This window comes from Triticum urartu, chromosome 6A, assembly GCF_056163025.1.
Source record: "Triticum urartu cultivar PI428250 chromosome 6A, HENAU_Tu73, whole genome shotgun sequence".
Classification (NCBI taxonomy): Eukaryota; Viridiplantae; Streptophyta; class Magnoliopsida; order Poales; family Poaceae; genus Triticum; species Triticum urartu.
In genome coordinates this window covers 151,612,451-151,639,980 of record NC_141878.1, presented here as the reverse complement: position 1 = coordinate 151,639,980, position 27,530 = coordinate 151,612,451, and positions in this window count along the sequence as shown.

Genomic DNA, 27,530 nt, shown 5'->3' with positions numbered 1-27,530 from the left:
ACATATGTCATGACTCGCCCCGCGTGGTGGCTTATGTTGAAGCTGATAATGAGAAAGCACGTCAGGACTCACTTGACCTGTTAGATGAGGAGCATGATCTTGCGGCAGCACGTTCGGCGATTTACCAACAAGATCTGCGACGTTATCACAGTCGCCGGGTTAAAACTAGGACTTTTCAAGAAGGCGATCTGGTGCTCCGGCTCATCCAGGATCAGACTGATATGCACAAGTTATCCCCACCTTGGGAAGTGCCTTTTGTGGTCAGCAAAAATTTGCACAATGGATCATACTACCTCATTGATGTTCGAGAGCACAAAGACTCACGTAAATCAGAGAAGGAGACCCAGCAGCCGTGGAATATAGCTCATATTTGGCCTTACTATACTTGAGCCATAGGCTCTTTTTATGTACATACTTATGACAATGTATATATTATAGTCAATATAATAAACCGTAGGCTCAGCTAAAGCGGGGTTTCTGTTTGTTTTACATCATGTGTTTTCATGGGGGCTTCTGTTTACAAAGCGGAGTTCTATTAATCTGGCTTGTCAAGCCACATATATAAAAGGAAATCACTAGGGGGCTAGGTCATATCTGAACCTTAGCTACACCTCTTGATTGGCTTATAGCCAAAGGGAAATCGCTAGGGGGCTTGGTTGTATTTACACCATAGCTACACCTCTTGATAGGCTTAAAGCCAAAAAGGAAATTATGTGGGGCCAAAGAGAGTGTTGCACCAGCACAACTCAAACATAGGCACCCACCGAGCACAACTCAAATGTTGTTTAGGGGCTCTTTGCTTCTCAAAGAACAAAGAGTCTGCACCTTTGCAATAGGCTATCAAGCCAGGCTTGGAAGCCAGGTGTATTCACCTAAAACCCCGGGTTATCCTGCCTCTTTAAGTAAGCCACTCCGTCCAGGTAAACCTGGTATGACCCATCAAACATTTGACAAGTCAATCTCATAGACCCTGAACTTGTCAAAGTTAAAACAATGATTGGTTAAAGATTGAGGTCCATCTTAAAAGGCTTTGAAAAATGGTTTAACTCAGTGTCCTGGCAGCCCATGAAAAGCCTCGATTTAGGGCCTGGCAACCCATGAAAAGCCTTGCATATTCTTCTCGTGTTTTTGCAAAGTTGTTCTTTTTTTGATATTCATAAGTATTTTCTGATAAACCGGCGTTTATTAAAACCCGACGTGACTTACAATGCTAAATTGTTAGTACATGATCAACTTTAATCCGGCTTTTTCTGTTCCGGTCTGGTTTTGACTACTAGAACCAGTGTTATATGGTTAAACCGGTGTTTATCATAACCTGGTATGGTTTTACCGTAAACCGGAAAACCTGCAAGGAGTTATCTACACTCCAGCTTGGTGTTATCACCTCTTTTTTACACAGCCATGAGCGAAAACAACAAGGTAACAAGTATTTTTCTATCTTGTAAACAGCCTTGGTCCTACATCCAGGTTCTATTTTTTGGGCATCATGACCCGTCTAGCGGTAAACCACCAGGACCCTTTTTCAATCTCTTGTATGCAGGAGCAAGTTAACATACAACCATTGCGGGTTATGAATATAAATAACAATCCCAAAAGCATGGCGAGTTATCAGTATCCAGCAACATAAGTATGCTCGATGGCATAACAGACAAAGTGTTTGAACTAGCCTATTACAAGGTGTTTTTTCAGCCCACACAGGATAAATGTTTCAGCAAGTAAGAGTAGGCTATGACGGGCTAAAGCGGCTCTCTGGTTTAGGATTCATCATCAGGACGACTTGACGATTGCGAATCATCTTGAGTAGGTGCATCCTCCTCCTCTCTACCCAGTGGCTGGAAACCAATTGTTGTCCAATTGATTCCGGTTAAAGCTTGGAACATGGCTTCTTCACTTATAAGGGGGGAAGGATCAATGTCAGGGGCATAAGTGTGCTTACTAATTGGGGGAACAAGATCCTCTACATCATGTATCGGCACGGGATATCTTTTCTGATCAAGATCATAAAACGGCTGATAATGAGACATATCCATTTCATCCGCCAATTTGCTCGCTATGGGTCGCATTTCCCTTGTGAGTCTTCGGAGATCATCATTGTTGAATTCTGAACCGTCTTCCTTTACGCTGGGGTAGCCTTGACCAATTTCTACTGGTTCAAGATCTGGAATCCATGCCTTGTCCCGGATTAGCGCAGTAACAGCGCCTGACCTTGTAGCTGATTTCTTCAGTTCATCCAACCGGGCAGGCAGCATTGACAGCTTCTCGATGGTTTCCTTTATCAAAGTTGGAGGAGGCCTGTTGTAAGCAACAGCGCAGATAGCCCGTTGGGATCCGGAATATAGCTGCTCTATCAATGTATAGGCAGCCTTCAGCTTCATCCGCACATCAGAGCCCAGATGGGTAATGCGGGTCCCTATGACATTGCAAGCATCAGTAAACCGGAAGCTGATAAGGAAAAGGTGACCTGGAAAAAACGTCAGATGAGGACGCTTACCAAACATAGCAGAAGTCATAGCGTTTATTTGCTGCTTTAAACCGGTGAGTTCCTCAACCACCGGTTTCAGGGCTACTTCTGTGTCTTCGGCCTTCTTTGCTAAAGCGGCCTTCTCTGTGTCCCAATCTGCACGCTCCTTCTTAAAGCTTTCCTTCAGTTTCTCCATGGCTGCTAAAGCATTAGTCAGTTCTTCCTTGGCTTTGGATGCCTCCGCTTGCTGAGATTTAATGTTCTCCTGAAGGTTGGCGGTTTGAGCATCCTTCTTACTCAGCTCGGCCTACAAAGACAAGATATATCATCAATGGGTTATGTATATTTGAAGTACCAAGCACACAACAAGTTATGCACTTTGTACTTGGGGGCTAATGCCTATTTGCTCTGTTATCAGAAAATTTTGCAAGTCCCAAGTACAATGCAAGCATTATCCTTGACACTTGGGGGCTAATGTACATCTGTTTAAATTGAAGCATTGGTTAAAGACCCGGTTTACCTTAAAAAGATAAACCGGACCTTGGGGACTGCACAGGTGAAAAGTACAGGAACACAATGATAAAGTACCAGTTTATCTTAAAGACTACTTGACATGTGAAAGATAAGCATGCAAGGTTAAGATATTACAAAGTCCCGATTTATGATTGCCATCATAAACCGGCCCTTGGGGGCTACCAGAGTTGGTACTTACAAATAGGATTTAAGAAAGGAAAAGTGATGAAAATACCTCAGAGCGCTCCTTCATCAGATTCACTAAACCGGCTTCATAGTCACGGTTTGAGTGCAGACGGTTTAGAAAGCCAGAGTGGAGTTCTTGAGCACTGAGGTGGGCATAGCATGATAAATCAGTGCTCCATTTGCCTTTTTCCATGGCAGCACGCTCTTCCTTGGCACTATGTTTTGCCAAAACAACAGGATGGCCAGGAGAGGTGTGGCCAATACCAGTAATGATAACCTCATCTTCCTTGTCACCAGCAGCTTTTTTTGGAGTTGATGGAATATCAGCAGCCTTCACTGGACTAGAAGGTCCATCATCAGTCCAGACTGGACTTGCCGGTTTATCATCTTGCACAGCGGTATCAACTTCTGCTTGTTCATCAATGTTATGATCTTGAAGGGGTGGTTCATCTAATGTGGCCTCAGTATTTGGACCTTCTGGTTCAATAGTCAGCTCCAGTTCAGTCACCACATGGTCTTCAGACGGGTTATTCACCCGAGCCTTCTTACTGGGTATGGCTTTGGCTCTGAAAAGAACAGATGCAAAGGTTAGCATAGCATATAAAGTGTGAAACATCAAAAAGATTGAGTTGAAATACTTACCCAGCAACGGTCTTAAGAGGAGGGAGTTGTGTGGCCGTTGATTCGCCGGATGATGAAGGAGGTGTCACCTGATAATTCGAATAGGATGGATTAAGAGGTTGCTGGAAATAGCCAGCCTTGGGATAAGTAGTGTCAGAAGTGGGGGAGACCTCAGGTCGGCGTTTTCGAACCGGGGTGTTTGGTAAACCGGTCGAAGTGACCGTTTGGCCGCTGTACCGGGTTGTGCGGCGAGCCTCGTGCTGCTGCTTCTTCAAAAGAAATTTTGGATCCAAGTGAGCAAGAGGGTGAGAAAATCTTACTTTTCGGACTGCTTGATGGATTTTTTGTGTTGGCAGCGGGTCTGAACCGAAGGAAAGGGTAATTACCTCTGCATCGTCAGCTTGACTGCCCTCAGCGTCCTCCTGATAAATATCATTGTCAATGAGGTGCATGAAAAGTGAACCAAGTGAATCAAGTTCTACCTCTGCTTCTGGTTCATCAGGGTCATCATCAAGCTCTAAACCGATGGGTTCAGGTGCCTTTCTCTTCGTGGTTTTCTTGATAGCTTTTGTTTTAGGTCGAGAAGGCTTCACTGCTTTCTCCTGAGGTTTCTTTTTCCAGAACGGATCATCACCCTGTTTAAAAATGGGCAGAGGGTATTCAAAGTTGCATAGTTCAAAAATATCAGGTGTAAAGCGGAAGCAAAAAACAATACTTACAGCAGGCGGTTTGTTCATCGTGTAAAAGGGGCTTAACCCGGTCTTGCTGCAGACAGCTTCCGGTTCATTCAACATTTTCTTGACAGACTCAGTAACTTCCTCATCTATTAGCTGAATGTCAATATGACGTTGGGAGTCTTTTAAGTCACCAGTGTACTAGCACATTAAACCGGTGCGGCGACTTAATGGTAGGATACTCCAGGATATCCAGCAACGGACGAAGTCCACACCTGTTAAACCATTGGCCATAAAGGCTCTAAGCTTGGCGAGTTGTGGTGCGTGCGAGGCTCGTTCCTGGGCACTTAGTCGTTGCGGAAGCGGATGAGTATTGGTGAGCCGGTGAGCACGATAATCCGACAGAGGGTTCTCATCTTCAGGAGAGGTGTCCTTGCAGTAGAACCAAGTTTGATTCCACTCTTTTGGGTGACTATGAAGTTTAGCGTGAGGAAAACTAACGTCCTTCCTTTTCTGAATGGAGACGCCACCAAGTTCAGTATTGGGCCCGTCTATGAATTCAGTGCGACGGTTTAAATGGAAGAAATCCCGGAACAGCTCGACAATTGGTTCTTCTTGTAGATATGCTTCACAAAAACCCTGAAAGTTGCAAATATTGGATACCGAGTTGGGTCCAATATCTTAAGGGTGGATCTGAAAGCTGGCAAGTACATCTCGGAAAAACTTAGATCCGGGTTGTTTAAAGCCACGACCTATATGATCAACAAACACCACTACTTCACCCTGTCTGGGGGTAGGAGGATTTTCCGGCCTAGGAACTCGCCACCGGATTTCATTTTTCTTCAGTAAGGTACCAATCTTGACCATTACGTTCAGTTGCTCCTCTGTAACCCGGGAAGGGACCCAATTACAGGAATAGAACTATTTGGCCATTGCAAGTGAAGAGCTGGAAAGAAAATAATGCCGGTTTATGATTCATTAATGACAAAGCTTATGGCACAACAGGTTGAGGAGAAAGGAATTTATGCAGATAATATGGTTAAATTAGAGGCTGATGTAGTTATGAATGGTAAAGCAATAAGCAGAAGCAGAGGTATATGCACATTGTTAACCGGAGTTTAGCGATGGAAGAAGTGACAGAATAAATGAATCGGCGGTTTAGGAGGGGACTAATGGTATATGCCGGATTATCATGCTTCCAAAGTGTTAAACCGCCTATATTGGTATGACGAGTACAGATCTACAAATGCCTAAGTGAAGGAAAACAAGTTTCACAAGAGTTATATGATGATTCCAGATATGTGATATGACAGAAAACAAGAATATATTCAAGACCTAAATTACAGATACCAGTTCATCAGGTTATGGCTACAGTCGCACAAAGAGCTGGCAGATCTAACTAGTTTTTGATGCTACTGGGAAGGAAAGAGAAGAACAACACCGGAGCTTCGACGAACTCTGATGAACACTGAAACCCTAAGTGGATCTACGAAGGAAAGGGGGAAGACTTACAGAAGCTGTGGGAGTAGCAGAGGTGTGTCGCGTCTCTCTGGAGCGTTCAGGTCGATGCAGCAGCTAGTGATGAGGCAAAGACGAAGCTCGACGACGGCGGCGACGCTCAGGTGCAGAGGTGTCGCGAGGAGGAAGAAGAGAGGAGAGGGAAATGGAAGGAAAAGGAAGGGGTCCTCCGCCCTATTTATAAGGATAAAGAGATAAGCGACAGGCGTGGGAATCAAGGAGCCCAAAAAATGGATAGATAAAGAGATTGTTGCCTTGATTGTCAGATGCTCATTAATAAAAGGGGGTATATTCGGTTTTAAATAAACAGGTGATGTCACGGCGGTTTACTACAAATCCGGAGGACGACGTCAGGACGGTTTACAAGATCTATGCGAAAGTGCAAGGGTAGGAATTTTTCTAAGTGTTGAAGATTGACATGAACAAGTTCAAATCAATCTGGGGCCTAATGTTGGGGATATTACTACTGGACGTAAACCGTCCAGGAGTAGCCGGGTTAACTCTATGAGGATTAGAAGCCCAGGAAGACAAAGGATGGTGGCGCTTTATGAAGGCCCAATGCCCAAAGGCGGGTTAAGGCCTGTAGATGTAAATCGACATTATCATGTAACTTGTATTGTAAGATAGGAGGGATAGAGACCGAGTTGGACACGTTGATGATCCGGCTTCGGGACTCTGTAAACCGACGGGCGTCGACCTATGTATATAAAGGGATGACCCGGCGGCGGTTAAGGGACAGACAACAACTCGAAGCCAGGCAAAGCGGATTCACTCCCTGGTCATCGAAACCCTAGCAATTCCATCACAACTGGAGTAGGCTTTTACCTTCATCGTAAGGGGCCGAACTAGTATAAAACTCTCGCGTCCCTTGTCCGCTTTAACCCCTTTAAGCTAACCCGTAGCGATGGCTCCACGACTAAGTCCTTTCACAAGGGCATCTGCCGTGACAAAACCACGACAGCTGTCGACGGAGGGCTTGGCCGGAGGAGGAGGAGGAGGGAGGAGGGGCGGCCGGAGGAGGAGGGAGGGGCGCAGTAGGGAGAGAGGGAGGAGGAGGGATGGAGGGACTACCTCAGTGGAGGAGGAGGAGGAGTGTCGTCGGTGGCGGGCGACGACGGTGGTCGGCGAACGGCGGCGGCGAATGACGGGAGGTGCGGGGAGCGAGAGTGAGAGTGGAGAGGGAGAGTGGGGGCATACGGCCGGTTGGATAATGCGCTTAGCAGTAGCGGCGCGTTAGGATAAAGCGCTACCGCTAAACTCCACAGCAGCGGCGCTTTTAACTCGAGAAGCACTACTGCTATGCCTGTAGCAGTAGCGCCTTCTGAAAAAACGCGCTACTGCTAAGGCTAAGAATGTAAAAAAAATCAAAAATACATTGGTCATTAATGATCTTTTTGTATATAATCTAAATTGTCAATAGGAATCTTCCCCGGTTTAAGAACCGGCAAAGATTCCTATTGCGGCCACAGATCCTACACATAGAGTTCAATGAAGACCAAGTGGACTTGATGGTTTGAGAAGCTGAAGGAAATATGCCCTAGAGGCAATAATAAACTTGTTATTTATATTTCCTTATATCATGATAAATGTTTATTATTCATGCTATAATTGTATTAATCGAAAACTTAGTACATGTGTGAATACATAGACAGACAGAGTGTCACTAGTATGCCTCTACTTGACTAGCTCATTAATTAAAGATGGTTAAGTTTCCTAACCATAGACATGAGTTGTCATTTGATAAACTAGATCACATCATTAGAGATTGATGTGATTGACATGACCCGTCCATTAGCTTAGCACTATGATCGTTTAGTTTATTTCTATTGCTTTCTTCATAACTTATACATGTTCCGATGACTATGAGATTATGTAACTCCCGAATACCGGACTTTGTGTGCTATTGATACGTCCATTTTGCATCATGCTTTTATATCGATATTTATTGCATTATGGGCTGTTGCTACACATTATGTCACAATACTTATGCCTATTCTCTCGTATTTTACAAGGTTTACATGAAGAGGGGGAATGCCGGCAGCTGGAATTCTGGGCTGGAAAAGGAGCAAATATTAGAGGCCTATTCTGCACATCTCCAAAAGTCCTGAAACTCCACGGGAATTATTTTCAGAATGTATAAAAAATACTGAGCGGAGAAAGTACCAGAGGGGGGCAACCCACCGTCCACGAGGGTGGGGGGCGCGGGCGCGCCCCCTGCCTCGTGGGCCCCTAGTGGCCCTCTGATGCCCATCTTTGGCTATACGGAGTCTTTCGTCGAGAAAGAAAGCAGAAGCTAGCTCACGGGACGAAACTCCGCCGCCACAAGGAGGAACCTTGGCGGAACCAATCTAAGGCTCCGGTGGAACTGTTATGCCGGGGAAACTTCCCTCCGGGAGGGGGAAATCATCACCATCGTCATCACCAACGATCCTCTCATCGGGAGGGGGTCAATATGCATCAACATCTTCACCAGCACCATCTCATCTCAAACCCTAGTTCATCTCTTGTATCCAATGTTTGTATCCAAACCTCAGATTGGTACCTGTGGGTTGCTAGTACTGTTGATTACTCCTTTGTAGTTGATGCTAGTTGGTTTATTTGGTGGAAGATCATATGTTCAGATCCATTATGCATATTAATACCCCTCTAATTATGAACATGAATATGCTTTGTGAGTAGTTACGTTTGTACCTAAGGACATGGGAGAAGTCTTGCTATAAGTAGCCATGTGAATTTGGTATTCGTTCGATATTTTGATGAGATGTATGTTATCTCTCCTCTAGTGGTGTCATGTGAACATCGACTACATGACACTTCACCATTGTTTGGGCCTAGAGGAAGGCATTGGGAAGTAATAAGTATATGATGGGTTGCTAGAGTGATAGAAGCTTAAACCCTAGTTTATGCGTTGCTTCGTAAGGGGCTGATTTGGATCCATATGTTTCATGCTATGGTTAGGTTTACCTTAATACTTCTGTTGTAGTTGCGGATGCTTGCAATAGGGGTTAATCAAAAGTGGGATACTTGTCCAAGTAAGGGCAGTACCCAAGCACCGGTCCACCCACATATCAAATTATCAAAGTACCGAATGCGAATCATATGAGCATGATGAAAACTAGCTTGACGATAATTCCCATGTGGAGCGCTTTCCTTCATATAAGAGTTTGTCCAGGCTTGTCCTTTGCTACAAAAAGGATTGGGCCATCTTGCTGCACCTTATTTACTTTTATTACTTATTGCTCGTTACAATTTATCTTATCACAAAACTATCTGTTATCGATAATTTCTGTGCTTGCAGAGAATACCTTGCTGAAAACCGCTTATCATTTCCTTCTGCTCCTCGTTGGGTTCGACACTCTTACTTATCGAAAAGGCTACGATAGATCCCCTACACTTGTGGGTCATCAAGACTCTTTTCTGGCGCCATTGCCAGGGAGTGAAGCGCCTTTGGTAGGTGGAATTTGGTAAGGAAAAATTTATATAGTGTGCTGAAATTTACTGTCACTTGTTACTATGGAACATAATCCTTTGAGGGGCTTGTTCGGGGTATCTTCACCCCGACCAGTAGAGCAAAGAGTTTCTCCTCAACCTACTGAACCTACTGAAAATGTTTATTTTGAAATCCCTTCGGGTATGATAGAGAAACTGCTAGCTAATCCTTTCACAGGTGATGGGACATTACATCCTGATTTGCACCTAATCTATGAGGATGAGGTTTGTGGATTATTTAAGCTTGCAGGTACGCCTGAGGATGTTATCAAGAAGAAGGTCTTCTCTTTATCTTTGAAGGGAGATGTATTGACATGGTTTAGGCTATGTGATGATATGGGATCATGGAACTACAAACGATTGAAATTGGAATTTCATCAGAAGTTTTATCCTATGCATCTTGTTCATCGTGATCGTAATTATATATATAATTTTTGGCCTCGCGAAGGATAAATCATCGCTCAAGCTTGGGGGGTGTCGTGGAATTGTCACGGCAGATGTCCTAACGTGAGGACTTAGTCGCGAGGCCAACGCATCTATGTGGTAGCTTGAGAGGGGTTGAGCGGAATCGAGAGACGCAACACCAAGACAGGGATTTAGACAGCTTCGGGCCCCGGGAAACATCATCCAGTAATAACCCTACATGTTGTTTGAGGCTAGGTCTCATTATCATCACGAGGGAGTCGCCGTAAACCGGCTCTCCTCTTTGTGTCTAGCCCTAAGACTGTTTCTTCTTGCTTGTAGCTTCTCCCTCTTTGGGGAGCCCTACCCCTCCTTATATGTTGAAGGGGCGGGTTACATGTAGAGTCCATCTCGAACTAAGACTTAAACTATTTTGACTTCCCTTCTTGGGCTTCTTAACGTCTGTCGGTTTAACATTGTCTGCCGGTTTAACATTATCTGCCGGTTTAACATTGTCTGCCGGTTTAACATTGTCTGCCAGTTTAACATCCGCCGGTTTACCAGGTCCCAGCCGGTTTACAACTCCAGCCGGGTCATACCACGGGGTATATCTCCGACATTAGCCCCCAGTTTAATTTGGATTTATCCATGTTAAACTGATCCTGAGAATCTTTAAATCCTTGTCATTTCCTTCTAGAAAATCCGAGTCAATAGATCAGCTTCATAATCAATTTGCTGACATTGGTTTGTCATAGATAAATATTGGTGAAGAATAACTCCTTTGACTTCAGCTCCCAATGCTTAACAAAAATATTGGCCTTTGAAATACTCATCTGATCTGCAGCCGGTTTAAGAATGTAGAACTTGCCGATTTGAGAATGTAAAACTGTGTCGATTTAAGACTTGGTGTCTGTGTCAAAACCGGCGGATCTCGGGTAGGGGGTCCCGAACTGTGCGTCAAGGCCGGATGGTAATAGGAGACAAGGGACACGATGTTTTTACCCAGGTTCGGGCCCTCTCGATGGAGGTAATACCCTACTCCTGCTTGATTAATATTGATGATATGGGTAGTACAAGAGTAGATCTACCACGAGATCAAGGAGGCTAAACCCTAGAAGCTAGCCAATGGTATGATTGTTGTATATGGAGTCGATGTCCTACGGACTACAACCCTCCGGTTTATATAGACACCGGATAGGGTTAGGGTTACACAGAGTCAGTTATAATGGTAGGAGATCTTGAATATCCGCATCGCCAAGCTTGCCTTCCACGCCAAGGAAAGTCCCATCCAGACACGGGACGAAGTCTTCCATCTTGTATCTTCATAGTCCAGGAGTCCGGCTGAAGGTATAGTCCGGCTACCCGAACACCCCCTAATCCAGGACTCCCTCAGTAGCCCCTGAACCAGGCTTCAATGACGACGAGTCCGGCGCGCAGATTGTCTTCGGCATTGCAAGGCGGGTTCCTCCTCCAAGTCCTTCGTAGAAGATTGTAAACACCAAGAGCAGTGTCCGGCTCTGCAAAATAAGTTTCCACATATTGCCATAAAGAGAATAATAATAACACAAATCAAATCTGCTGACGTATTCCGTAGTGCGTCATCACACTCACACTACGGCCAAGTCCTTTACTCGAATCGTTTTTACTTTTCCACCTCAGCACGTTTTGCGAGGCGGTTTCCTTGGCACGTCTTGTCAAAGCAGAGATCGTGTACCCCTTTTACGGGATTCTCATCAATACGGACGTGGGTAACCCAACCATGCCCGTTAGCACGTTTCCTCGATTAAAGACGAGTCCTGAACGGTTACGGGGAGGGCTCTTGGTATTCAACCTCTTATAAAGAGACCAAGGCCTTAATCCTTTTTTTTCAATCTCAAGCGAGTTCGCCCGTCGCCTCGAGTTCCAACACCCTAGGCTCCAGATTCCAGGCGCTTCGGACCTTCGACGATGTCCGGTTCTGACCTTCAAGGCCGATGGACGCCCTCCTCCGTCACAGAGGAGGACGTACTAAAGTTGAGGGAGGCTAAGTTCTTGACTGGCGAAATTTCGCATAGGTTGCCTGCTCAAGGGTAGGTCATTCCCAGTCCCCAGCCCGGTGAGAGCGTGGTGTTGATTTATCACTTCCTTTGGGGGTTGGGCTTCCCAATGGATCCCTTTGTGAGGGGACTGCTGTTTTATTACGGGCTGGAATTCCATGACTTGGCTCCGGAGTCCATCCTCCATATCTCCTCGTTCATTGTCGTGTGTGAAGCGTTCCTCCGTGTTGCCCCTCACTTCGGATTATGGCTCAAGACCTTCAAAGTGGAGCCGAAGATGATCAAGGGACGGCACACAGAGTGCGGAGGTGCTGTTATAAGCAAAAATGCTGATGCTCCATGGCCCGAGGGCTCTTTTCAAGAGGAGCTAGGCTTGTGGCAACGAGAGCGGTTTTATATCACCGCTCCCCGGAGCACCAAGTGGGTGGCGCCTCCTGCCTTTTGCTCGGGTCCCCCACCACGGCTAGCGTCATGGGTCAACAGAGGGTTAGATTGGGGTTTGCCCAAAGACGTGCCCTTGTTGCAGGGCCGCATTAAGGATCTCTCAGAAGGAGACCTCAGCCTGGTCAAGGTGACATAGGTCATGCTGATTCACCGAATATTGCCCAGCAAACGTCGCTCCCTTCGCCTGTGGGAGTTTAATCCAGAGGGACAGCGAGCTCTCCAGAATTTCATGGGCGCAACGCCCGCGGAGATGTATAAACTGTTCTTCGGATCACAAGAGATGTGTCCGGATTTAACCGAGGACGCAGGCCTAAGCTGCAATCGCCCGAATACTCAAGTAAGCAACCTTGTGTCCGGACCTTATATCCGTATAATTGTCATAAACTTGCCCCTAAAAGAGCCGTCCTTTTAAACAGGAGTGGATAGCGAAGGCAAAGCTGATCAGGTGTCCGGCTCCCCTTCCCGAAACCAGGCCGGATCCCGTGCTGGTCAGGATGCTGGAGATAATGCCTTTGGAGGGAAGCAAGGGGGAGGACAAGGAAACTATGGCCTCCTCGAAGGAGGTTGCTCTGAAGGGAGGAACCGACAATTCCTCTCCTAAGGGGAAGAAGAGAGCCGCCTCTCACGACCCGGAAACCATGGCCTCGAAGCGGGGGAAAAAATCCTCGCCAGAGGGTCCAACGCCGGGGAGTTCCTCGGCCGGACTATGCCCTCAAGGGGATCATCCCTCCAGCGAGCCGTAAGTAGAGAAAGATCTTCCTTTTGAGGGATGAGGGAAATCCTTGATTTATATCTGAGTAGATTAACCGAATTTTTACCTTGTAGCTCGGACCTCGGCCCTTCTCAACAGAGCTCGTCTTCGGGGGATCTCCTTCCGGAGATGATGGAGAGCGGGACGCCTCCCCCTGCCGTGCCGCCTAGCGAGGCGGGCGACCCTGAGGTGTCATCGCGGAGGGGTTTCTCCGAATCCGGCAGGGGCGGAAGATAGCTATGTGGCCCCCCGAGGTTCTCCGCGTCCGGCCTTCGAAAGAGGTCGTGGGTCAAGTCCGGCACCGTCTGGTGCTCGGCCGGAGGAACTAAAGATTCTGCTGGGGTGAGCTTCTATCTCGGAGGAGCACCGTGTATTGATGGGCACGGTGATTGAAAGGATCTCATCCGCCGAGAGCGGATTGCATGAGGCCGTTAAAAGTTTACTGACGGGTTTTGAGGTACATTAGATAATGTACACTTTTGTCAGTTGCGCATGAATAAGATGCGCCCTGTGTAGATAGTAGCCCCTGAGACTCTGCGCGTCGTCAAGAAATGACGGCACGCGGAGGATCATAATCCCAGGTCTAAGATGTCGCCTTTGAATGTAGGCGGCAGGGTGTCCAGAATCGAGCCGAACTGATGATTTTGCCAAACTAAAGCGGCAACTAGACGCGGCAGATGCCGACATCGCGCTTGTCAACAAGCGGCTTGATGAGGCTCAAGGTATTTAATTCCTCGGGCGGCATCAGGTAAGAAGAGTTTTATGCCAGTGTCTTACGATGTGTGTGCTTGACGCAGATGGTGCGGCCGCCGTGGAGAGTCTTAGGGAAGAACTTGCCCGAGCTAAAGAACAAGCCAGAGAAAGTGATGCGGCTGCCAAGAAAGCCCTTGAAGAGCTGAGAGCCGAACAGGCTGCTCATTGCCGAAGCAAGGAAAAGATGGCCGAGATGGCCGAAAAGTTAAAGAGCGCTGCAGACCGTTGCAGACTTCTTGAGAAAGAAGACCAGGCGAAACAGACGGACTTAGAGAAGGCCGTTGCCAATGCCAAGGACACGCGCTTTGCGATGAGAGCTGCGAAGGAGGAGCTGCGTCAGGCCGAACAGATTGCGGCTAGAAAGCCCTTTATGCTGCGAAGGAAATTTTGCGATCCGAAGTTTGCTCCATTGGACCGGATTTTGAGTGTGGAGGATACCTATCTGGATTTGGCAGCGAGTGCTGCTGATGCGGCCGAACACTTTCGAGATCAGAAAGATCGCGAAGTGGCAAAGCTTTTCTGGTCGCAGTTTCACAATCTAGAGCGTCCACTGGCAGTGGACGATCGTTTGGCTCAATGGGCCGAACTGAATAGGTTGTCCGGACTCGCCATGAAGTACGTTATGGGTCATCTGTGGCCGGGGAGATCGGAGCCGAAGAGTTATTTCAGCTTGGTGCAGCAATTCCTTGACGCGGTGCCGCGTATTAATGCAATGAAGAGGTCAGCATGCATAGAGGGCGCAAGGATGGCTCTTGCCCGTGTCAAGACATACTGGGCAGAGATGGAGACCACCGTTGTTGCGTCCCGAGATTCGGACAAAAGCCGAGTACCCTCCGAGCACTATTTTCAGGAAGTCCTTGAAGGCGCTCGTGTAATAGAGACGCAGTGCTCGAAAGATGCTATGTTATGATAGCATGTGTAATTATAAAGTAATATTTTGATAAACTGTAGTGGCCTTTTTATACTTGTGCCTTCAAGTATTGGGAACACCTCCTGTGCGGCCATTTTAAGATATATATATACAAAATCTGAAAGATGGCAGTCGTTGGCTTCAGCCCCCACGCACATAGTGCGGGGGTGTTCGCAGAAGACGCATTTTCACACTTAACCCAACGTCTTGGTCCTACAAAGGAGGTGATAGCGCAGCGGGCCAGGCAACCGGACTATAATGCTTTAACACTTTCACTTAGCCATAGGAGCTTGACAGTGAGACTATTTAGGTAGCCCCTTGGTGGCGACTGCACTCGCCCGAGTTCGGGGCGCGTATGTGCCTGACCGGGAAGCGGCCCTTCGTTAAAGCGGAGGAATTCGATAGATTCCGATAGGTCATCGAGTGGCTGACTAGTCTCATGCTACATCATGACAGTCAGTTTTCGGCTTTCTCTACTGAGGTGCTCGCCCGACCGAACCGGGGCACAATCGCAGTAGTTCTCCTGGTGCTACCTTAGCCGATAGAGCGGAACGTAAGGTAGCCGAACTCAGGAGCCGGGCAACCCAACATTTGACCAAAGACATGATTCGGAGCTGATGCATATAATGCCAAAACTCGCGACGCTGAACACTCCCTAAGGTGTTCGGTCTTTATGAGTGCGGGCGAAACAACACTCTTTATTAAAAAAGCCCCTAGTGTCCAGGTACGTGCAAAAATTCTGACGTGGCCACATGCCAAGACGCCAGCCTCCTCCTTGGTTATATCAGAAAAAAATAGGGGATGTGTAGCAACAAGAGACAATAAAAAAGGTTTACGCAGGGTCTTAATCTAAAAAGAATCCTTTAGGACGGGTCCCTACTGCACGTCTGCGCCTGTGTCTCCGTTGTGCCGTATCCTGGACGGGCGCCGCACGACGTTCATCTGTAAAAGAGAGGAATTGAGTTGAAAACCGGTCGTGCCGAACAAAAGTTTAAAATAAACAAAGTGTAAAGTAAAATATATAAAATTGAGCTTTATTGTCTCTTATTGTATATGCATGGAGCCCCTAGTGCGGGGGTATATGGCCACTAAGCCTGCATCAATGATGATTTTGTACCGAACTCATCTATCCGCGTTCGTGGTCTTTAATGACCTATTTCGAAGTTTTTTGGCCGGTGAGGCCATTTTACTGTGGGGCTGTCAAAGCGGCCGCACAGTCCTCTGCTTGGGGAGGCACACTTTAGTGCTTCCCCTTCAAAGAGACGATGCCTCGTGGACCGGGCATCTTAAGCATGAGAGATGCATAATGCGGTATTGCGTTAAAGCGGGCGAAAGCTTCGCGTCCTAGTAGTGCTTGATAGCGACTTGAGAACGGGACGATATGGAAGGTCAGCTTTTCGCGGCGGAAGTTATCGGCAGAGCCGAATATAACTTCGAGCCAGAGAAAACCCATACAATGGGTGTCCGGACCAGGTGTTACCCCTTGAAAGGAGGTTTTGCTGCGGCGGATTCTTGCTGGGTTTATCCCCATGATGGATTGTATCCTGATATATCAGGTTTAGTCCACTGCCGCCGTCCATAAGGACATTTGAAAACCGGAGTCCGCCAATTATTGGATCGAGTATCAAGGTAGTCCAGCCTGCATTCTTGGTATTTCTAGAATAATCTAGCTGATCGAAGATGATTGGTTTTGACAACCAGTGGCGGGACCCTTTGGGGATAGGTCGTGTGGTGCGTACCTTTATGGGCGCCGCACGTTTTGTTATGTGAAGTAAGTTCACTTTTTTTACTTCTTGTGGGAAGTTCTTTTGTTTCCTGGTGCTCTACTTTTGGGGTTCGTCCTCGTCTTCGCTTGGTGTGTCGAGAATATATCAATGAATGTTCTGTTCGGCAATTTTCTTAATATTAATAGATATATCTATGTAATGTGTGTGTTCTATTGCACAAAGGTTGAACCGGCCAGCCTAAAGGAGAGCACAAATATCAAGCAGGGTGTCGTCCATATTTGAGCATAAGCTTTTCTATAAGATCTTTGGCCTGCATGAGCATCACTAGTCGGTCATTAGGTTCGGTCATTGCTAGGAGTATGTATCTCGTTGGTTTTTTTACATGTGGGCATGTTAGTCGTGTACAAAGCAAATGGCTAAGCTATCTCGCTCGAGCGTCTCCATTTTTGTCTTGAATAAAAGGGATGACCGATTTGTTTTGGTCAAACCAAATCAATTCAAATTCCACACCAAAATACGAGCTCAGTCCATTTGAAACAATATATAATTTTTAGAATATTTGGTGTTCATCTGAACCATAAAAATTAAAAGTTGCAACAAATATTGGAAAACAAAAAAAAGAGAAAGGAAAAGAACAATGTACACACCTGGCAGCCCTGTAGATGGCCAAATTTGAACTTGTGCCAAATCATTCACTATTTCTAGAGATTTACATAAAGTAATTCAAATTAAAACTGCAAGTGTGTTGTATTTTATTACCATATTTGTTCCACTCGCTTCACACAAAAAAACCTCCTTTTTGTAGTTGAGAAATGATTTTTTGTTGTAACAAAAATTGGGGAACTACCTCTTTTGGAAGCTATCTTTTCAGTGTTAGTTTTTAGGCACAATTCTCTGAAAATGGTTACGCAAACGAATGAGCTCAAATAAAGATTTATAAAAAATCGTACTGGAGTTGGGCCAATAGAGAATTGATTAGAATTTTTTTTAATGAAGTCCTATATATATTAAATAAAAAATACATAGAAAAGCTTCGTGTATAATTACGAAAATTAGCTATTATATAGGCCTGCAGATATGATGAATTTAGGAACATGAATCAACTCAACTAGATTTCAAATGAATGTTCTATGAATTTGTAAGTTTGATTAGAAATGAAAAATGGTATTTGACAATGTTCATGCATGTTGAACAGGCTGACCCAGGACCATAAGTACATAAGCACACGTGCCGCACTGGCTCAGCTCATGGGCTAGGGTGCAACGTCGTTGGTGCACTCTTCAGGTCTCACTTGTGAGGACGTCATCCCAGTAACGGTCGATGATGGGCTTTGACCCGACGGAATGTTTCATCTAGGAAATTGAGAGGTCGTGGACAAGGGACGAGGGGAAAAGTGAGGATTGTTAAAGTGGTGGGGCAAAACTGAGCATAACTAAGGAACGAGGGGCACAGAAATAGAAATCCCTTAAAAATAAAGGCACGGAGAGGCAGTGTATGTCGCTTCGCCCACAAAGGTGCATGTTCCCTATCAAAACCATGCATGAGGCTTCTTGAGAAAAGCTCTGGTTTGCAAGGAGCTTATAGCAAAACTTGTCCCAAAATCGGACAATTTTTTTTACCACGGCATGCTTGTGACATGTCAAGCCACCATGTCAAGTTTAATGATTTTCAGGCGAGTTTTGGATTTACATGAATTTAAAAACCAAGTTTATCAATGTTTTCGGCCACGCCACGACACCCAGATGTTTGAATTCATTCACATTTCTTGCATGAGACCTAAACATTCACCCAATGACACATTTATGATTCTAGGCATTTAATTAAAGAAAAGGCCGAGTTGAAAATGGCAACAACACCTAACTAAAGCTTACAAATAGGACAAAAGCACGATGATTAGTTATTCATCATGTTTAGACAAGATCAAGATTGAACAAGGCAATAACATCTAACTCAACCAAAGTTTTCGGCAGTCACAATAAAATGGATCGGTCTGATCCATAAAATCAAGATCCTAGGCCAGACAATCTACTGGTACATGAAGACAAGTTGTTGTAAATAGAAGTCGAGCATGTTCAGAAGCCCTTTTGTCCACCTGAAACTTATTTTTATGTTGTTCAATGTGTCCATATGTGAGATTTTTTTTGTTAAAAAACTTAACTATCATGGACAATAGTACCCTCACATTCAACAGAAAGAATGTGACAAAGCTAGTGTTTGCATGGTTGGATGCTTATCCTTCCAGCGTCATTGTCCCCAAATGAATGTCATGAGAACTGAGAAAATCCCGATGCTTCTTATGCTGCCGATTGGTTATACCTTTTTTTCCATGTGATAGTACCTTAATAGACATGAAGATTGAAAATAATTACTGTCTAAAAAAGAATATGTCGAAAGAGCGACAACTGAACGGTTAATTCTAATACATTATATACGGGCTTTCAATGTGTGTGAAATCATCACCTCTATCTGCAAATTCTCCAGACATAGAAAGCATCACAGCAAGCCAATAATTGTGTTCAGATCAAAACACCACAAACTGATATGTAAGGTCTTGATAGAATCCAACACCATTGATAGGATATCCATGGACAAACTCTTCACTGAGCATATAACATAATATTAGTACCAAAAGTGTACTTCAAGATGATATGAAACTTATGCGCACAAATGAAAAATGCAGCTTATGATTACAAAAGTGTTGATGATAATATACAATACCTGAATAAGTGTGGGGCCAACCACCATTTGTAACCTTTAAACGGATCACGAATTACACCCAAGGTCTCTAGTTTAGGCCCAGAGACCACAATTATTTGCGAAGGTGCATAATAGTAATCAAGGAGCAACCTTTGAAGTAAAGGGGCATCTTCGATGATGTGCTCTTGTCCTTTAAAATAAATTCCAATGCTTACAAGGTGAGGCACCTTTATTTGGAGACAACGGATTTAGATTTCTTTTCCACAAAAAGCAGCAAGTGCTCTAGGGCAGGGCAACTGGAGTGGATGATGTTGTGCAGTGAGGCCTCCGATAGATTAACCACAACAAGTGCAAGTTTTTTTAGCAGTGGGAGTCGAATCATTTGTACTAGATTGTCTGCTAGATGGCACCGGGCCAAGGTGGTAGTGTGGAGAGAGGAGGAAAACCATGATATGGACATCGGTGGTGAGGGCACAGATACAATGGTTGGTGGTAAGCTATTTTTGTAGTAAGGGTAGAACTCAAGCTGCTGGAGTTTTTCGAAGTGACGGGATGCATTACTAGGGAAATGCTTATAAACAGGATCTCACCAGTAGCGCTTTTAAAAAGGAAGCGTTGCTGCTAAATAGCAGTAGTGCTTGGGCAGAACGAGCGCTGTTACTATGCGCATAGCCACTAGTAGAAAAATGGCCTTTAGTCCCGGTTCTGGAACCGGGACTAAAGGGTCGGTACTAAAGCCTCCCCTTTAGTCTCGGTTCTTACTGGAACTGGGACTAAAGGGTCGGTACTAAAGCCTCCCCTTTAGTCTCGGTTCTTACTGGAACCGGGACTAAAGGCCCTCCCCGTGGCCGCTGCCTGGAGGTCCACCTTTAGTCCCGGTTGGTAACACCAACCGGTACTAAAGGAAATTTTATGGATTTTTTTTGAATTTTTATTGAATTTCAAATTTCTGAATTATTTTAACCTCTAATCTCTAATCACCCCTCATCACTACTCAATTTAACCTTTAATCTCTAATCACCCCTCATCATTCCAAATCATCTAACTTCCCGAACGGTCACCCATCCTCTCACTACTCCAGCCTGAGCACGCTTAACTTCTGGGTTCTATTCTCCCTCGTTTCCAAGTCTGCACTTGTTGTTTTCCTGACAATAGTAAGATGTCAATCCTATTAACCCTCGGGAATTTAGCTTGAGCATGAAGTCACACATTTCACTATTTGAGTTTGAAACTATTGTTCTAAAAATCAATAATTATTTAGTATCACAAATATTTCTTGAATAAGTAGTTTGACCACAGTTTGACCCTAGTTGGACCACAGTTTGACCATAGTTTGACCAGATTTGATCAAAATTCGAAAAACTGAAATAATTATTTAGTAACACTAATATTTCTTGAATAAGTAGTTTGACCATTGTTTGACCACAGTTTGACCATAGTTGACCAAAATTCAAAAAAACTGAAATAATTATTTAGTAACACTAATATTCTTGAATAATTATTTAGTAACACTAATACTTCTTGAATAAGTAGTTTGACCAGATTTAACAAAAATTCAAAAAAACTGAAATTTGAGCATAACTTTTTTTCCTTTTAGAACTTGAGGATTCTAAAAATTTGCAAACACGCCGTAGGCGCTCAAAATCGGAAGCGGATTTTCATTCTGAACATTTTGATATATTATACGTTTTTTCCGACATCGTATGCAAAAGTTATAGCCGTTTTACATTTTCCCTACATTTTTTGCAAAACATGTCCAAATTTAAGTTTTTAAATTTTCCTAACTAGTAGATGTAGTAATATAACTACCTCTCGAAGGATTTTATTTTTTGAAGTTTTTATCATTTTCTTTTAATTTTTTCAAAACAAAAAAGGCGATCCACGGGGGGGGGGGGGGGGGGTAGAGTTTGAAAATGGAACCTTTAGTCCCGGTTTGAGACACAAACCGGGACTAAAGGGCATTCCACCTTTTAGTCCCGGTTTGTGTCTCAAACCGGGACTAAAGATCTAATCTTTAGTCCCGGTTTGTGTCTCAAACCGGGACTAAAGATCTAATCTTTAGTCCCGGTTTGAGACACAAACCGGGACTAAAGGGCATCGGACCCTTTAGTCCCGGTTCGTGCCACAAACCGGGACTAAAGGGCTCAGGTGAACCGGGACTAATGCCTTAGCAGCACGAACCGGGACTAATGCTCACATTAGTCCCGGTTCGTGACTGAACCAGGACTAATGGGCTGACCCGGCCTGGACCTTTACCCCCTTTTCTACTAGTGAGCAGTAGCGCTGTAGCTGGAAAACATGCTACTACTACAATTGTCAGACCGTTGCAGGTAGGCTAGGGATACTAGTAGCGCTCATACGTTAAAAGCGCTACTGCTATTGAACTTAGCAATAGCGCATTCCTCTAACCAGCGCTACTGCGAAATTCAGTCCTCTCATAATAAGACCAAAGTTTAGTCCCACCTTGCTCCGCGAACAGAGTGTTTACCACCTTAAATATGGTGCTTCTATTGGGGAACGTAGTAATTCAAAAATTTGCCTACAATCACGCAAGATCTATCTAGGAGAAGCATAGCAACGAGCGGGAAGAGTGAGTCCACGTACCCTCGTAGACCAAAAGCGGAAGTGTTAAGTAACGCAGTTGATGTAGTCGAACGTCTTCGCGATTCAACCGATCAAGTACCGAACGCATGGCACCTCCACGATCTGCACACGTTCACCTCGGTGACGTCCCTCGAACTCTAGATCCAGCTGAGGCCGAGGGAGAGTTTTGTCAGCACGACGGCGTGGTGATGGTGATGATGAAGTTACTGACACAGGTCTTCGCCTAAGCACTACGACAATATGAACGAGGTGGAGAACTGTGGAGGGGGGCACTGCACACGGCTAAGAGATCAACTTGTGTGCCTATGGGGTGCCCCCCTCCCCCGTATATAAAGGAGTGGAGGAGGGGGCCGGCCGGCCTCATGGGGTGCGCCCCAAGGGGGGAATCCTACTCCTTCTAGGAGTAGGTTCCCCCCTAGGGGGGGGCCCTCCTCTTGGCTGCCTCCGCCTCTCTTCCACTAAAGCCCATGAAGGCCCATTAACCCCCCCGGGGGTTCCGGTAACCCCCCGATACTCCGAAAAATGCTCGAACCTATCTGAAACCTTTCCGGTGTCCGAACATAACCTTCCAATATATCAATCTTTATGTCTCGACCATTTTGAGACTCCTCGTCATGTCCGTGATCACATCTGGGACTTCGAACAACCTTCGGTACATCAAATCACATAACCTATGGGTTCGAGAATTATGTAGACATGACCAAGACTCATCTCTGGTCAATAACCAATAGCAGAACCTCGATGCTCATATTGGTTCCTACATATTCTATGAAGATCTTTATCGGTCAAACCGCATAACAACATACATTGTTCCCTTTGTCTTCGGTATGTTACTTGCCCGAGATTCGATCGTCCATATCATCATACCTAGTTCAATCTCGTTACCGGCAAGTCTATTTACTCATTTTATAATGCAACATCCCACATCTAACTCATTAGTCACATTGCTTGCAAGGCTTATAGTGATGTGCATTACCGAGAGGGCCTAGAGATACCTCTCCGACAATCGGAGTGACAAATCCTAATCTCTATCTATGCCAACTAAACAAACACCATCGGAGACACCTGTAGAACATCTTTATAATCACCCAGTTACGTTGTGGCGTTTGATAGCACACAAAGTGTTCCTCCGGTATTCGGGAGTTACATAATCTCATAGTAATAGGAACATGTATAAGTTATGAAGAAAGCAATAGCAATAAACTAAACAATCATAGTGCTAAGCTAATGGATGGGTCATGTCAATCACATCATTCTCTAATGATGTGATCTCGTTTATCAAATGACAACTCATGTCTATGGTTAGGAAACTTAACCATCTTTGATTAATGAGCTAGTCAAGTAGAGGCATACTAGTGACACTCTGTTTGTCTATGTATTCACACATGTACTAAGTTTCCGGTTAATACAATTCTAGCATGAATAATAAACATTTATCATGATATAAGGAAATATAAATAACAACTTTATTATTGCCTCTAGGGCATATTTCCTTCAGTCTCCCACTTGCACTAGAGTTAATAATCTAGATTACATTGTAATGATTCTAACACCCATGGAGTCTTGGTGCTGATCATGTTTTGCTCGTGATAGAGGCTTGGTCAACGAGTCTGCAACATTCAGATCCGTATGTATCTTGCAAATCTCTGTGTTTCCCTCCTTGACTTGATCGTGGATGGAATTGAAGCGTCTCTTGATGTGCATGGTTCTCTTGTGAAATCTGGATTCCTTTGCCAAGGCAATTGCACCAGTATTGTCACAAAAGATTTTCATTGGACCTGATGCACTAGGTATTACACCTAGATCGGATATGAACTCCTTCATCCGGACTCCTTCATTTGTTGCTTCCGAAGCAGCTATGTACTCCGCTTCGCACGTAGATCTCGCCACGACTCTCTGCTTGGAACTACACCAACTTACAGCTCCTCCATTTAATAAAAATACGTATTCGGTCTGTGACTTTGAGTCATTCGGATCAGTGTCAAAACTTGCATCGACGTAACCATTTATGACAAGCTCTTTGTCACCTCCATAAACGAGAAACATATCCTTAGTCCTTTTCAGGTACTTCAGGATGTTCTTGACCGCTGTCTAGTGATCCACTCCTAGATTACTTTGGTACCTCCCAGCTAAACTAATAGCAAGGCACACATCAGGTCTGGTACACAGCATTGCATACATGATAGAACCTATGGCCGAAGCATAGGGAATGACTTCCATTTTCTCTCTGTCTTCTACAGTGGTCGAGCATTGAGTCTGACTCAACTTCACACCTTGTAACACAGGCAAGAACCCTTTCTTTGCTTGATCCATTTTGAACTTCTTCAAAGCTTTATCAAGGTATGTGCTTTGTGAAAGTCCAATTAAGCGTCTTGATCTACCTCTACAGATCTTGATGCCCAATATATAAGCAGCTTCACCGAGGTCTTTCATTGAAAAAATCTTATTCAAGTATCCTTTTATGCTACTCAAAAATTCAGTATCATTTCCAATCAATAATATGTCATCTACATATAATATCAGAAATGCTACAGAGCTCTCACTCACTTTATTGTAAATGCAGGCTTCTCCAAAAGTCTGTATAAAACCATATGCTTTGATCACACTATCAAAGCATATATTCCAACTCCGGGATGCTTGCACCTGTCCATAAATTGATCGCTGGAGCTTGCACACTTTGTTAGCACCTTTTGGATCGACAAATGCTTCTGGTTGCATCATATACAACTCTTCTTAAGATATCCATTAAAGAATGCAGTTTTGATATCCATTTTCCAAATTTCATAATCATAAAATGCGGAAATTGCTAACATGATTCGGACAGACTTAAGCATCGCTAAGGGTGAGAAGGTCTCATCGTAGTCAACTCCTTGAACCTGTCGAAAACCTTTCGCAACAAGTCAAGCTTTGTAGATAGTAACATTACCATCAGTGTCAGTCTTCTTCTTGAAGATCCATTTATCCTCTATGGCTTGCCGATCATCGGGCAAGTCAACCAAAGTCCACACTTTGTTCTCGTACATGGATCCCATCTCATATTTCATGGCCTCAAGCCATTTTGTGGAATCTAGGCTCATCATCGCTTCCTCATAGTTCATAGGTTCGTCATGGTCAAATAACATGACCTCCAGAACAGGATTACTCTACCAATCTGGTGCGGATCTTACTCTGGTTGACCTACGAGGTTCGGTAGTAACTTGATCAGAAGTTTCATGATCATCATCATTAGCTTCCTCACTAATTGGTGTAGGAATCACTGGAACTGATTTCTGTGATGAACTACTTTCCAATAAGGGAGAAGGTACATTTACCTCATCAAATTTTACTTTCCTCCCACTCACTTCTTTCGAGAAAAACTCCTTCTCTAGAAAGGATCCATTCTTAGCAACAAATATCTTGCCTTCGGATCTGTGATAGAAGCTGTACCCAACAGTCTCCTTTGGGTATCCTATGAAGATACATTTCTCCGATTTGGATTTGAGCTTATCAGGTTGAACCTTTTTCACATAAGTATCGCAGCCCCAAACTTTAAGAAATGACAACTTGGGTTTCTTGCCAAACCACAGTTCATATGGTGTCATCTCAACGGATTTAGATGGTGCCCTATTTATCGTGAATGCAGCCGTCTCTAAAGCATAACCCCAAGACGATAGCGATAAATTAGTAAGAGACATCATACATCGTACCATATCTAATAAAGTACGATTACGACGTTCGGACACACCATTATGCTGTGGTGTTCCGGGTGGCATGAGTTGTGAAACTATTCCACATTTTTTTCAAATGAAGACCAAACTTGTAACTCAAATATTCTCCTCCATGATTAGATCATAGAAACTTTATTTTCTTGGTACGATGATTTTCCACTTCACTCTAAAATTCTTTGAACTTTTCAAATGTTTCAGACTTATGTTTCATCAAGTAGATATACCCATATCTGCTCAAATCATCTGTGAAGGTCAGAAAATAACGATACCCGCCGCGAGCATCAACACTCATCGGACCGCATACATCAGTATGTATTATTTCCAACAAGTCTGTTGCTCGCTCCATTGTTCCGGAGAACGGAGTCTTAGTCATCTTGCCCATGAGGAATGGTTCGCAAGCATCAAGTGATTCATAATCAAGTGATTCCAAAAGTCCATCAGCATGTAGTTTCTTCATGCTCTTTACACCAAAATGACCTGGGCAGTGCCACAAATAATTTGCACTATCATTATTAAACTTATATCTTTTGGCTTTAATACTATGAATATGTGTATTACTACTATCAAGATTTAGTAAAAATAGACCACTCATCAAGGGTGCATGACCATAAAAGATATTACTCATATAAATAGAACAGCCATTATTCTCTGATTTAAATGAATAACCGTCTCGCATCAAACAAGATCCAGATATAATGTTCATGCTTAACGCTGGCACCAAATAACAATTATGCAGGTCTAAAACTAACCCCAAAGGTAGATGTAGAGGTAGCGTGCCAACGGCGATCACATCGACTTTGGAACCATTTCCCACGTGCATCGTCACCTCGTCCTTAGCCAATCTTCGCTTAATCCAAAGCCCCTGTTTCGAGTTGCAAATATTAGCAACAGAACCAGTATCAAATACCTAGGCGCTACTGCGAGCATTAGTAAGGTACACATCAATAACATCTATATCAAATATACCTTTCACTTTGCCATCCTTCTTTTCCGCAAAATACTTGGGGCAGTTCCACTTCCAATGACCCCAGTCCCTTTGCAGTAGAAGCACTCAGTCTCAGGCTTAGGTCCAGACTTGGGCTTCTTCACTTGAGCAGCAACTTGCTTGCCATTCTTCTTGAAGTTCCCCTTCTTCCCTTTGCCCTTCTTCTTGAAACTAGTGTTCTTGCTGACCATCAACACTTGATGCTCCTTCTTGATTTCTACCTCCGTAGCTTTTAGCGTTGCGAAGAGCTCGGGAATAGTCTTATCCATTCCTTGCATATTATAGTTCATCGCGAAGCTTTTGTAGCTTGGCGGTAGTGATTGAAGAACTTTTTCAATGACACTATCAATCGGAAGATTAACTCCCAGCCGAGTCAAGTGATTGTGGTACCCAGACATTCTGAGTATGTGCTCACTGACAGAACTATTCTCCTCTATTTTGCAGATGTAGAACATATTGGAGACTTCATATCTATCAATCTGGGCATTTGCTTGAAATATTAACTTCAACTCCTGGAACATCTCATATGCTCCATGACGTTCAAAACATCGTTCAAGTCCCGGTTCTAAGCCGTAAAACATGGCACACTAAACTATCGAGTAGTCATCAGCTTTGCTCTGCCAGGTGTTCATAACATCTGGAGTTGCTCCTGCAGCGGGTTTGGCACCTAGCGGTGCTTCCAGGACATAATTCTTCTGTGCAGCAATGAGGATAATCCTCAAGTTACGAACCCAGTCCGTGTAGTTGCTACCATCATCTTTCAACTTAGCTTTCTCTAGGAATGTATTAAAATTCAACAGAACAGTAGCACGGGCCATTTATCTACAATAACATGGGCATGCAAAATACTATCAGGTACTAAGTTCATGATAAATTAAAGTTCAATTAATCATATTACTTAAGAACTCCCACTTAGACAGACATCCCTCTAATCATCTAAGTGATCACGTGATCCATATCAACTAAACCATGTCCGATCATCACGTGAGCTAGAGTAGTTTTCAATGGTGAACATCACTATGTTGATCATATCTACTATATGATTCATTCTC